The sequence below is a fragment of the Scyliorhinus torazame genome, chromosome 10, assembly GCF_047496885.1.
Source record: "Scyliorhinus torazame isolate Kashiwa2021f chromosome 10, sScyTor2.1, whole genome shotgun sequence".
Taxonomy (NCBI): domain Eukaryota; kingdom Metazoa; phylum Chordata; class Chondrichthyes; order Carcharhiniformes; family Scyliorhinidae; genus Scyliorhinus; species Scyliorhinus torazame.
The window spans coordinates 263,672,848-263,686,275 of NC_092716.1; the positions used below are offsets into that span (position 1 = coordinate 263,672,848).

The 13,428-nt window shown below is 51.0% G+C and overlaps 1 protein-coding gene and 1 long non-coding RNA gene across 4 annotated transcripts in view; one reads left to right on the forward strand and one right to left on the reverse strand.

Annotated features, from left to right (window-relative positions):
* Window positions 1-13,428, reverse strand: part of LOC140384761 (SH3 and multiple ankyrin repeat domains protein 2-like) — a 1,513,496-nt gene that overhangs the window by 1,265,805 nt on the left and 234,263 nt on the right. The gene's annotated exons all lie outside the window — the stretch shown is intronic.
* LOC140384953 (uncharacterized) overlaps window positions 1-13,428 on the forward strand; it is a 58,094-nt gene that overhangs the window by 5,350 nt on the left and 39,316 nt on the right. The window contains exons 2-3 of the long non-coding RNA XR_011933241.1: window positions 10,310-10,487; window positions 12,328-12,461. This is a non-coding gene — a long non-coding RNA (uncharacterized lncRNA). The remainder of the gene's footprint in view (window positions 1-10,309; window positions 10,488-12,327; window positions 12,462-13,428) is intronic.

Here is a 13,428-nt window from a genome sequence, read left to right on the forward strand (position 1 = left end):
GAATTGCCAACACCTCTTCCCTACGTACCTCAATGCCATCTATTCTATTAGCCTGGGTTTCAGCATTCTCCTCCACAACATTATCTTTTTCCTGAGTGAATACTGACGAAAAATATTCATTTAGTATCTCGCCTATCTCTTCAGACTCCACACACAATTTCCCATCCCTGTCCTTGACTGGTCCTACTCTTTCCCTAGTCATTCGCTTATTCCTGACATACCTATAGAAAGCTTTTGGGTTTTCCTTGATCCTTCCTGCCAAATACTTCTCATGTCCCCTCCTTGCTCGTCTTAGCTCTCTCTTTAGATCCTTCCTCGCTACCTTGTAACTCTCCATCGCCCCAACCGAAACTTCACACCTCATCTTCACATAGGCCTCCTTCTTCCTCTTAACAAGAGATTCCACTTCCTTGGTAAACCACGGTTCCCTCGCTCGACGCCTTCCTCCCTGCCTGACCGGTACATACTTATCAAGAACACGCAGTAGCTGATCCTTGAACAAGCCCCACTTATCCAGTGTGCCCAACACTTGCAACACTCGAACTATATCTTTTCCAGTCAATATTTGGAAAGTTAAAGTCTCCCATAATAACTACCCTGTTACATTCGCTCTTATCCAGAATCATCTTCGCCATCCTTTCCTCTACATCCCTAGAACTATTAGGAGGCCTATAAAAAACTCCCAACAGGGTGACCTCTCCTTTCCTGTTTCTAACTTCAGCACATACTACCTCGGAAGAAGAGTCCCCATCTAGCATCCTCTCCGCCACCGTAATACTGCTCTTGACTAGCAGCGCCACACCTCCCCCTCTTTTGCCTCCTTCTCTGAGCTTACTAAAACACCTAAACCCCGGAACCTGCAACATCCATTCCTGTCCCTGCTCTATCCATGGGCGCCATTCTTCGACCCCCCGCCGGGTCGGAGAATGGCCGTTGGCCGCCGTGAATCCTGCCCCCGCCCCCGCCGAAGTCTCCGCTCCCGGAGATTGGGCGGGAGCGGGAATCCGGCCGCGCCGGTTGGCGGGACCCCCCGCTGGATTCTCCGGCCCGGGTGGGCCGAAGTCCCGCCCAGGAATTGCCTGTCCCGCCGACGTAAATCAAACCTGGTATTTACCGGCGGGACCAGGCGGCGTGGGCGGGCTCCGGGGTCCTGGGGGGGGGCGCGGGGCGATCTGGCCCCGGGGGGTGCCCCCACGGTGGCCTGGCCCGCGATCGGGGCCCACCGATCCGCGGGCGGGCCTGTGCCGTGGGGGCACTCTTTCCCTTCCGCCTCCGCTACGGCCTCCACCATGGCGGAGGCGGAAGAGACTCTCCCCACTGCGCATGCGCGGGAAACTTTCAGCGGCCGCTGACGCTCCCGCGCATGTGCGGGGAAACTGACAGCGGCCGCTGACGCTCCCGCGCATGCGCCGCATTTCCGCGCCAGCTGGCGGGGCAACAAACGCCATTTCCGCCAGCTGGCGGGGCGGAAATCCCTCCGGCGTCGGCCTAGCCCCTCAATGTTGGGGCTAGGCCGCCAAAGATGCGGAGACTTCCGCACCTTTGGGCCGGCGCGATGCCCGTCTGATTGGCGCCGGCTTTGGCGCCAGTCGGCGGGCATCCCGCCGTTGGGGGAGAATTTCGCCCCATGTCTCCGAAATGGCCACAACATCGAAGTCCCAGGTACCAACCCATGCTGCCAGTTCCCCTACCTTGTTTCGTATACTCCTGGCATTGAAGTAGACACACTTCAAACCACCTACCTGAACACTGGCCCCCTCCAGCGACGTCAAATCTGTGCTCCTGACCTCTATACTCTCATTCTCCCTTACCCTAAAACTACAATCCAGGTTCCCATGCCCCTGCTGCATTAGTTTAAACCCCCCCAAAGAGCACTAACAAATCTCCCCCCCAGGATATTTGTGCCCCTCAGGTTCAGATGTAGAGGTCGGGGTTGGGATTTCTGTTGGTAACTATTTTACTCCCATTTGATTTTAGCCCATTGTCTCTTGTGGGGTTAAACACTCCCCCCCCCCACCCCCCCGCCATTACACTTCAGAAATACCTAATTGGCCGTAAGATCCTTTGGGCCAGCCTGGAGTTGTGAATGTTGTTGTATAAATGCAAAACTTTCTTCATTTCCTCTCTACACAGCCAGCATCCTGCACTATTGAACCCACAGATAAATACCAAACCTTGTTCACTCCATGACCAATCAGACTGAGTTCTCCTTTCTCTTGCTCGTTAGCAAACGTTATTTTCTCTCTCACACCTTGTGCCTTTGACACAATGGCAAATACAATGCAAAACAGAAGGTCCAAACCCTCGACCAGTTTTTAAAATTTCAAAACCTAGAAGCAGGTCATAGATCATTGATCATAGAATCATAGAATTTACAGTGCAGAAGGAGGACATTCGGCCCATCGAGTCTGCACCGGCTCTTGGAAAGAGCACCCTACCCAAGGTCAACACCTCCACCCTATCCCCATAACCCAGTAACCCCACTAAGGGCACTTTTGGACATTAAGGGCAATTTATCATGGCCAATCCACCTAACCCGCACATCTTTGGACTGTGGGAGGAAACCGGAGCACCCGGAGGAAACCCATGCAGACACATGGAGGATGTGCAGTCTCCGCACATCCCAAGCCGGGAATCGAACCTGGGACCCTGGAGCTGTGAAGTAATTGTGCTAACCACTATGCTACCGTGCTGCCAAGTGTAAATTACAGAAACATCCCATAAACATTTCCTCCAGTCATGTGCTCCACACAATCAGTCCACAGGTTTACATAGATTTACAGCAGAAACATCAGGGGGTTGGATAGGGTGGACAGTGAGCCTTCTCCCGCGGATGGAAATGGCTGGCACGAGGGGACATAACTTTAAACTGAGGGGTAATAGATATAGGACAGAGGTCAGAGGTAGGTTCTTTACGCAAAGAGTAGTGAGGCCGTGGAATGCCCTACCTGCTACAGTAGTGAACTCGCCAACATTGAGGGCATTTAAAAGTTTATTGGATAAACATATGGATGATAATGGTATAGTGTAGGTTAGGCTTTTTGTTTCGGTGCAACATCGTGGGCCGAAGGGCCTGTACTGCGCTGTATTGTTCTATGTTCTATGTTCTAAACCCATTCAGCCCATCTGCTCCAGGCCAGAGTTTGTGTTGCACGTTTGCCTCCTCCCACCCCACTCATTTCATATCCGGCCAATTTAAATTTTAAAAAACAGAGCCCATTCTGGGCGGGAATTAAGGGGTCGTCCCGACCCTAACCCACTATCTAATGGCACTCTGGGGTTTTTCGGCCCTGGGGGGGGTGGGATCACCCCACCAATGCCACACTGAGCGGCATATCCTGCACTGAGCACCTCTGAGGGCCTCTGACGAGCGGATCTCCTCAATGCACGAAGAAATTATGCGCCATTTTTAAATGGGACCCTGGTCTCTCGGCCCCCCCAACGCAGCCCTAGACCCGCCCAATTCCCAACTCAATTGTTGGTGGGTTCCCGATTCTCCCGCACCCCACTACATACCAACAGGGCACCCTCTGGCACTCAGGTGGCACTGCCAGGGGCCAAGGTGGCACTGCCAGGGGCCATGGTGGCACTGCCAGGGGACAGGGTGGAACTGCCAGGGGCCAGGGTGGCACTGCCAGGGGCCAGGGTGGCACTGCCAGGGGCCAGGGTGGCACTGCCAGAGGCCGGGGTGGAACTGTCAGGGGCCAGGGTGGCACTGCCAGAGGCCGGGGTGGAACTGTCAGGGGCCGGGGTGGAACTGTCAGGGGCCAGGGTGGCACTGCCAGAGGCCGGGGTGGAACTGTCAGGGGCCGGGGTGGCAGTGCCAAGGTGCCAGCCTGGCTAGAGGTCGACCACTCGATCACTGATTACCCAACCCCCCCCGCAAGTGTCGTTACTCCTGGGTCTCATTTCTGGGGTGCAGCGTTAAACAGCGCCCGGCAGGGGTTCCTTGGCGAGGCTGGAAGCCCTGGTGTCAAATTGGATTGGACTTGTTTATTGTCACGTGTATCGAGGTACAGTGAAAAGCTCACTTAATTGTGCCAGTCTGGACCCCGCCCATTGTGGGCGGGATCCAGATCGTGACGCCTCGTTAAATCCCGCGAGGCAGAATGACCTTTGGGAATTCCCGGAGAGGCCTGTCCCGGGATCCACCGCCACGTCCCATCCCAATTTTGGTGGGATGAGGCCAGTAAATCGCGCCCATTATCTTCAGGAAGATTAACTTCCCTCTTGTCCATACATGAGCTCCAAGCTTTCCTTCTGCATAGTCAGCACTCAGGGAAATAAAGCCGTACAATAAATATGTTTGTGAGCAAGATTCTTGCCAGCATCACGGAATAAAACTGCTGAGTGATCAAAGAATAAGTTCCAGTTGCTGCTGCTGAGTTGGATAAGTTATTACTGTCACTAGACATGGCGCTGTTCAGGCTTATTAAGGTGACGAATAACAGTGCTGGACCTATCCTGCACTTTCAACCAGCAAGTAGGTCCAGGTTATTCTGAGAATTACCTTCTTGCGATTTCGAGCCCCAAATACAGTGGGGCACCATTAATTGGAATAGTTGCTTAATAGGGAAATGCTTTCCCCACGCACCACTCATTATCAAAATACTCAAATCAACCCGAATGGGTTTGCTTAATGGGGGAATTTGATTAATGAGGATTTCATTTTTGCTAGTGCGTGAAAATTAATCGGAGTTAGCTGTTTGTTTAGAGCTGGAAAAATCCATTGAGTTTGACTCTTTTCAGCTTCAGTTGGGTTAACACCCACTTTGCTTCATGCACGCGGTTCCAATGTCTTTGCAACAGATCAATGCAGAGCCAAAGTTCCCGAGTCAGATCACAGCAACTTGTTTCATCTTTGGCAACTTGTGTTTCTTTAGCAACTTCACCAGAAGGGGCCATCACTGGTTTCTGTGCAATTAGACATCGAATAGGAGCTGCAACAAGAATTTGGGTAACTAAAGCTCCTTTGGTAAAGTCATCCAGACTAAAAAAAAAATCACTTATTGTCACAAGTAGGCTTCAAATGAAGTTACTGTGAAAAGCCCCTAGTCGCCACATTCCGGCGCCTGTTCGGGGAGGCTGGTACGGGAATTGAACCGTGCTGCTGGCCTGCCTTGGTCTGCTTTCAAAGCCAGCAATTTAGCCCTGTGCTAAACCACTAGGTACAAAATAGACAAATGGGAATATTTTCTTTATTGTTAGAAACTAAGAGCTGTAGAGGACCAAACGGATTTGTGTTTCCATGTCTCCAAACCACTAAAAGGTACAAAACGTAAATAAAACTGACTTTGGATGTGGATTGTACGACAAAGTTAAAGAGGTGATGGAACAGTTGTACAAAACCTTTCTCCGTGGAGACCAATAACCACAAAGAACCAAATTTACCGAATGACCCCCACTGGGAAAAACCTAAGGACAACATTTCACTTCTTAACATCTCCAGTCAAACAAACCAAAACCACAAATCAAATGGAACGTTTGAAACAGGTGAATTATCGTCAATGTAAAATATACATTACTTTAAATAGTGGATAGAATAAAGGTGGGTCCCACAGATTTCTGCCCTTGATCTCAGACAGAGTCCTTCAAAACTCTCGTCTTCCTCAAGTGGAGTCCAGTTCCTCTACTTTGAGACTTTAGTCACCAAGTCCCGTCTGGCAGCATCTTCACTCCGCCCAGGTTCCAAGGGTACAATTTCCAACAAAAGGCACATTTACCAGATCACTCACAGATCTGCTCATGGATCCAGCAATACTCATCCACACCATCTGCCTGTACTGGCCTATACAGTCTGCCGGTACTGGTCTATACTGAATGCCTGTACTGGTATACACTGCCTGTGCTGGCCTATACAGTCTGCCTGTACTGGTCTATACAGTCTGCCTGTACTGGCCTATGCAGTCTGCCTGTACTGGTCTATACGGTCTGCCTGTACTAGTTTACACTGCCTGTACTAGTTTACACTGCCTGTGCTGGCCTATACAGTCTGCCCGTACTGGCCTATACAGTCTTCCTGTACTGGCCTATACGGTCTGCCTGTACTGGTCTACACTGCCTGTGCTGGCCTATACAGTCTGCCTGTACTGGTCTATACTATCTGCCAGTACTGGTCTACACTGCCTGTGCTGGCTATACAGTCTGCCTGTACTGGCCTATACAGTCTGCCTGTACTGGCCTATACAGTCTGCCTGTACTAGTCCATACTGTCTGCCTGTACTGGTCTACACTTCCTGTACTGGCCTATACTGTCTGCCGATACTGGTCTTTGTTGTCTGCTTGTATTGGTCTATGCTGTCTGCCTGTACTGGCCTATACTGTCTGCATGTACTGGTCTTTGCTGTCTGCTTGTACTGGTCTATGCTGTCTGCCTGTACTGGCCGATACTGTCTGCCTGTACTGGTCTATGCTGTCTGCTTGTACTGGTCTATGCTGGCTGCTCTAACGGTCTATGCTGTCCACCTGTACTGGTTTATACTGTCTGCTTGGACAGGTCGATGCTGCCGGATTGTACTGGTCGATACTCTCTGCTTGTACTGGTCTATGCTGCCTGCCTGTACAGGCCTATACTGTCTGCCTGTACTGGTCTATACTGTCTGCCTGGACTGTTCTACACTGTCTGTCTGTACTGGCCTACGCTATTTGCCTGTACTGGTCTATACTTTCTGCCTGTATTCGTCTATACTGTCTGCTTATATTGGTCTATACTGTCTGCTTCTACTGGTGTACACTGTCTGCCTGTACTGGTCTATACTGTCTGCTTCTACTGGTGTATACTGTCTGCCTGTACCATCTATGCTGTCTGCCTGTACTGGTCTACACATTCTACCTGTACTTTCTAAACTGTTTGCTTGTAGTGGTAATGGTGTCTGCCTGTCCTGGCCTATACCGCCTGCCTGGTCTGGTCCAGACTGTCTGCATGTACTGGTCTGCTTGTAATGGTCTATGCTGTCTGCTTGTACTGGTCGCTACTGTCTGCCTGTACTGGTCTGTACTATCTGCCTGTACTGGTCGATTCTGTCTGCCTGTTCTTTTTATACTGTCTTCTTGTTGTGGTCTATTCTGTCTGACTGTACTTTCTACACTGTCTGCTTCTACTGATCGCTGCTGCCTGCCTGTACTGGACTATACTGTCCGCCTGTACTGCTCCATACTGTCTGTCTGTACTGGTCTATGCTGTCTGCCTGTACTGGTCTCCTGACCAGATCATTTCATGGCTCTGTCTTTTGTTTGGTTCCCGTTTTTCTAGAAACCTGAGGTCATGGTTCAGTTATCAGGAATCCGAAATATTAGGGCGAAATGTTCTGTTTTTTGGCTCAGTTGGGAAAAGAGGTGTGCAGCACACCATGCAGAGACCCTCCACGACTCACACAGAAACCTCCACCCCCCCCCCACACACACACACAACACACAAACAGAACCCCCCCCCCACACACACACACACAAACAGAACCCCCCCCCCACACACACACACAAACAGAACCCCTACCCCACACACACACACAAACAGAACCCCTACCCCACACACACACACACAAGAACCCCACTCACAGTCGCAGGAACCCCCCTCACAAACAGAACCCCCCCCCCCCACGCACACACACAAGAACCCCACTCACAGTCGCAGGAACCCCCCTCACACACAGAACCGCCCCCCCGCCCCCACACACGCACAGAACCCCCCCAAACATGCACAGAACCCCCCCACACACACACGGGAACCCCCCTCGCACACAGAACCCCCCCTCACACGCAGAACGCCCCCCCTCACACACACAGGAACTCCCCCTACCACTCGCCCCTCCTCAGCACATGGAGACCCCTGCTCCATTCACACACACAGAAGGGAAACACCCCACCCACATGGGGAATGCCCCAGGCATGTACTCATAGAATTTACAGTGCAGAAGGAGGCCATTCAGCCCATCGAGTCTGCACCGGCTCTTTGAAAGAGCACCCTACCCAAGGTCCACACCTCCACCCTATCCCCATAACCCAGTAACCCCACCCAACACTAAGGGCAATTTATCATGGCCAATCCACCGAACCCGCACATCTTTGGACTGTGGGAGGAAACCGGAGCACCCGGAGGAAACCCACGCAGACACGGGGAGAACGTGCAGACTTCGCACAGACAGTGACCCAGCGGGGAATCGAACCTGGGACCCTGGAGCTGTGAAGCAATTGTGCTAACCGCTGTGCTACTGTGCTGCCCACGGGCATGTGAGGAACCCTCCAAGCTTTGAGACCAGAGTCAGTGCAACCAGACATTGAGCAACCCGTCTGTACAGCCACCTGCTCAGACATCATGGGCGGGATTCTCCCCTACCCGGCGGGGCGGGGGTCCCGGCGGGGCGGGCGGTCCCGGTGCCGAGGAGTGGCGTGAACCGTCGGGCCGCCCCAAAGGTGTGGAATCCTCCTAAGCTTCAGGGGCTAGGCCCGCCCCGGAGTGGTTGGCGCCCCGCCAACCAGCGCTGAAGGGCCTCCGCCGGCCGGTACGTGTTGGTCCATGCGCGGGAGTGCCAGTGCGTGCTGGCGTCATCCTGGCGCATGCGCGGGAGAGTTCGTCTCTGCATCGGCCATCGCGGAGGGCCACAGCAGCCCATGCGGAGGAATAGAGTTCCCCCACGGCACAGGCCCTCCTGCGGATCGGTGGGCCCTGATCGCAGGCCAGGCCACCGTGGGGGCACCTCCCGGGGCCTGATACCCCCGCGCCCCCCCCCCCGAAAGAACCCCGGAGGCTGCCCGCGGTGCCAGGTCCCACCGGTAAGGACCTGGTGTAATATACGCCGACGGGACTGGCAAAAAAACGGGTGTGACTTTGGCCCATTGCGGGCTGGAGAATTCTGGTGGCCCCGGAGCCCATTGAGTCGCGCCGGACCCCTCCATTCTCCGATGCGGGCGGCGCGATTCACACCGGGGCGATTTTTGGGGGGCCGGAGAATTCGGAGGACGGCGGGGGTGGGATTAACGCTGATCCCCGGCGATTCTCCGACCCGGTGGGGGGTCGGAGAATCCCGCCCCATGTCTCATCCTCATTTTTTTAGAAACAATTTTGTAAATGTTTCGTGGCCTCTCTCTGCTCCCCACCACCCCCCACCACCCATGCCTTTCTCTGGACTCTCCACCAGTCCTCCAACCCTGCAGCATTTCTGTACTCCTCCAACTTTAGCCTCTAGTGCATCTGCAGTTTTAATCGCTGTGCTATTGGTGACCACCCCATCAGCTGTCTAGTCCTTAAATTCTGGAATTCCCTCCTTAAGCACCTACACCTCTCTCTAATACGCTGAGACACTCCTTAAAACTTAACTCTTTGAGCAAGTCACCTGTCCTATGTGGTAAGATAACGATGGGTGCAATCCCTTCCTCTGTTGCCTCGTCACCTCCCTTCCTGGAACTTGACCTCTGTGCTGGGAGAGGCTGTTTGCTGTTGGCATTGTATCTGCACATGGAGATTGAGGGCATGACGCTAAAGGTGGCAAAAGGATTGAAAACCATCAAATCAGGTCGGTTTGATAGAGAGAGGTCACAAAGACTTGACAAGGTGAGGTTGAGAATTGCTCGATGAGGTTCACCGTCAACAAGAGCCATCAGAAGGAAAGAACAACAAGAGTCAGAACTTTCAACACATGAAGCAGAGGAAAAAATATCTGAGTTGAAGCCAAGTCAGTGAACCACCTGCAGAATGTCTAGCGTTAGTAAATTGGATCCTGTGTCACAGAGCTCAAAGAATGCAACACAAATCACAGCACGACACATCGAACGTATACAGGATAGTGGTCAGTCACTGGTAAGGGTCAGAAAATCCTGGAAGCAGAGTTGGGCTGAGTGCCCATTTGTGGACCACAATGCTGCCCACTGTGGATTTCTGCTAATAATTGCTTCAGGTGACATGTTGGTGAATTGCCCCGTGTCCACACAGCCGTGCCCAGAGCAGATACCTCACAATGTCACCCGGCACCTGGCACTGACCTGGCACCGACCTGGCACCGACCTGGCACCGACGCTGTAACGTTGCAATTAGACTCTCCAACTCACAACCTGGCTTAATATCAAATAACTGGACACACGTACATAACCGTGTTAATCATGAGGAAGGACCTCCCCCCATGCACCCCCCCACCCCGACCACCACCACCACCTCTATCACAAGAATCAATAATTACTTATTGTCCCGCTCTGATTGATTTTTTTCTGGCTGTTGGTACAAATCTACAATTGTTTTGACTTTCCCCGATCAGTTTAAGTTTGAAAGTTCACAGGGAGTGATGTGACAGGCGCTGAAAGATGTTGTTTTTGACTCCAGGGTTTCTGCACAGCCGAGTTGCTCTCAGGCCCGGGGGCAGGAGTAAACATTGCCCCTGGAATGCAGCACCAGCAGGAAAATGGACAGAGGCTGAATCAGAGCAGGTCAAGCTGCTGGAGGAGGGAGAGGAGGAGGAAAAGGAAGAGGAGGAGCAAGAGAACAGTCGGAGAAGGAAAAGGTCGGGAGGCAGGAAGGTAGGCAGCCCCTCCCTGGCCAGGCTAAACATGAAGAACTACATTAAGTGTAAAACAAGTGACTACACCTCCAATTCCACACTCTCCATAGTACCTCACTTTATCTACCCTTAGACATGGTTCATCATGTTGGCATCATAGCCAAAATTCAAAAAGTCAGCACAAAATAAACAAACCAAAGCAAATGTATAAATTAAATCCCATACAGCAAACAAATGTAAACAAGTCCCTCTTGTGCAACCCCTGAATACTCGTGCCTTTGCCTGGCCAGGCTCTCCTAACCAGAAAGGCTGCTACATTTCACTGGGGGAGACTTCAGACTGATTTGGAGGTCACCCATGAGCAGGCCGGGGCCTAGACGGCCTGTCCTCACATTGCCTGTTGGTCTGGGTGGCAGCGGTCTGGGCTGACTGGCTGGCAACAGCAAGGGCAAAGGGTTGAGAGATGACAGTGGATGTGGATTCTCAGAAGCCGCTGTCACTCTGTCAGACCAGCGCCTCAGCGTTCCGAGAAAGCTTTCAATGAAGCACTGGCATTGGTAGCCATGGGGGCAGCAAGCTGAGATTTCATCAGCACAGTATGAGCTTCCACTGGAGCACTCAGATCGGAGGTGGCTTCTGCTTGAGCAGAAGCTGAGACATCATGGCTGGGTCCAAAAGTTTGCTCATGGAGTTGGCCACCATGAATATTGCATAGGATGATCTCCAAGCCACTAAACTCGCCCAAATAACTTCAGTAACTTCATTTGAAGCCTACTTGTGACAATAAGCGATTTTCATTTCATTTCAAATCAGTACATGGATTTCTTTCCGGTTAAATCGCACCCTAGGTTTGATATCATTGCATTTTCACGGAAAAAGACGAGTTTAAAATCAATGTCAAACTTTGATTCTCCCACCTGCTTCTCTTATAAATATGTTTTACTCAATAGGTACATTTGTTTGACTTAAACAGCACCAACCTGCTCTGGAACTGGTCCGTATGATGAGAATTATAACTCTGAACATCCTGATGTAACTGGTCTAAAGTCAAGAAAAGCAGTTTCCTGAGACAGTGTCAACAGGAACAGCAAACGGGTGTTTGACTTTCCAAAGATTTGTTCACATCATTAAAATTACTGTCCCGCTAACTATTCAATTTCAACGTAATTACTTTGCTATTTATGGTGTACATAATGTTGCCGTACAGTGACTTTCTCATCAGAGGATGTCTTGGGAATAATTAAGGTAAGATTAAAAATAGATTGTAGTTCACCTGTTCTATTCACACAACCACATTTCCCGAACGAGTGTGTAAATGAAAATGAAAATGAAATGAAATGAAAATCGCTTATTGTCACAAGTAGGCTTCAAATGAAGTTACTGTGAAAAGCCCCTAGTCGCCACATTCCGGCGCCTGTTCGGGGAGGCTGGTACGGAAATGAGTGATCGACACAACCAGATGTGCAGGTCACAATGCAACTGGACACCACAGAGAAAAACAAAAGAATGCAAATAGACTGCGATAGCTGATAAAAGACACATGTTGTTGAAGCTTTTTATCTCGCACTCATCAGGACAAGTCGCAAGGATGCGAGATGTAAAAAGAACAACAGTTTATGCTTCATGATATTCCCTTTCCAATTTGGTATTCCTAAGAATTGTCCTCACAAGCGCAAGATGAAAATCTTCGACAATGTGTCCTTTTTCTCAAATTCTGCACCACCAAATGACTATTTATATATTAACAATAAATAATATGCAATTAATGAATGAACACAATACTAAAAAATGGAATAACATGCAAAGCAAATAAATAAGATGGAGATTGTCCTGCACCTTCCAGGGCACCAGGATATTCCAGAGCACTTTAATAAAAGCCCATTAATGACATTCGATTTGAGAGCAGAGTTTCTGTTGTGGTTGAAGAAAACACTGGAGTCAATTTGACGGCATCAAGATTCCACAAATAGCAATGAGGTAAGAACCAGACAACATAGTCCTGAGTGATTTTAAGAGGTAAATATTGGTCAGGACACTAGAAGAACCCACTTGTGCTGCTCAGATACTGGCATCATTTAAGTCAACCTAAGAGATGGACAGGGCCTTGCTAAACACTTCATGCACTGGATGGTGCTGATAATGCCGCACTTCCTCAGCCAAATTGGGAGAGGGGAATGTGCAACGCGACCTGGGTGTCCTTGTGCACCAGTCACTGAGGGTAAGCATGCAGGTACAGCAGGTGGTAAAGAAGGCAAATGGTATGTTGGCCTTAATAGTGAGAGGTTTCGAGTATAGAAGCAGGGATGTGTTGCTGCAATTGTACAGGGCCTTGGTCAGGCCACACCTGGAGTATTGTGTGCAGTTTTGGTCTCCCTCTCTGGGGAAGGATGTTCTTGCTCTCAAGGGAGTGCAGCAAAGGTTTACCAGACTGAGGGATGGCAGGACTTGCGTTCGAGGAGAGATTGAGTCAGTTAGGATTGTATTCCCTGGAGTTCAGAAGAATGAGGGGGTCTCATAGAAACCTATAAAATTCTAACAGGACTGGACAGGGTTGATGCAGGAAGGATGTTCCCAATGGTGGGGGTGTCCAGAACCAGGGGTCACAGTCTGAAGATACGGGGGAGCCCATTTAGGACCGAGATGAGGAGAAATTTCTTCACCCTGAGAGTGGTCGGCCTGTGGAATTCGTTACCACAGGAAGTAGTTGAGGCCAAAACATTGTGGGTGGGATTCTCCGTTTCTGCGACTAAGTGTTGACGCCAACAGAGTTTGTGTGGTCTTTTACGACTAAACATTATGCGTGAAACCCTCACCGATTCCGGGACCGGTGAGGGGCTCGCAGTGACACCGGGTGAAACTCCCGACTCCCGCGCCAAAAACGTGCGGAGAATGGCCGGGTCCCTGGCCGTGTATGCGCATGGCCACGACCTGCAGCGGTCACGCC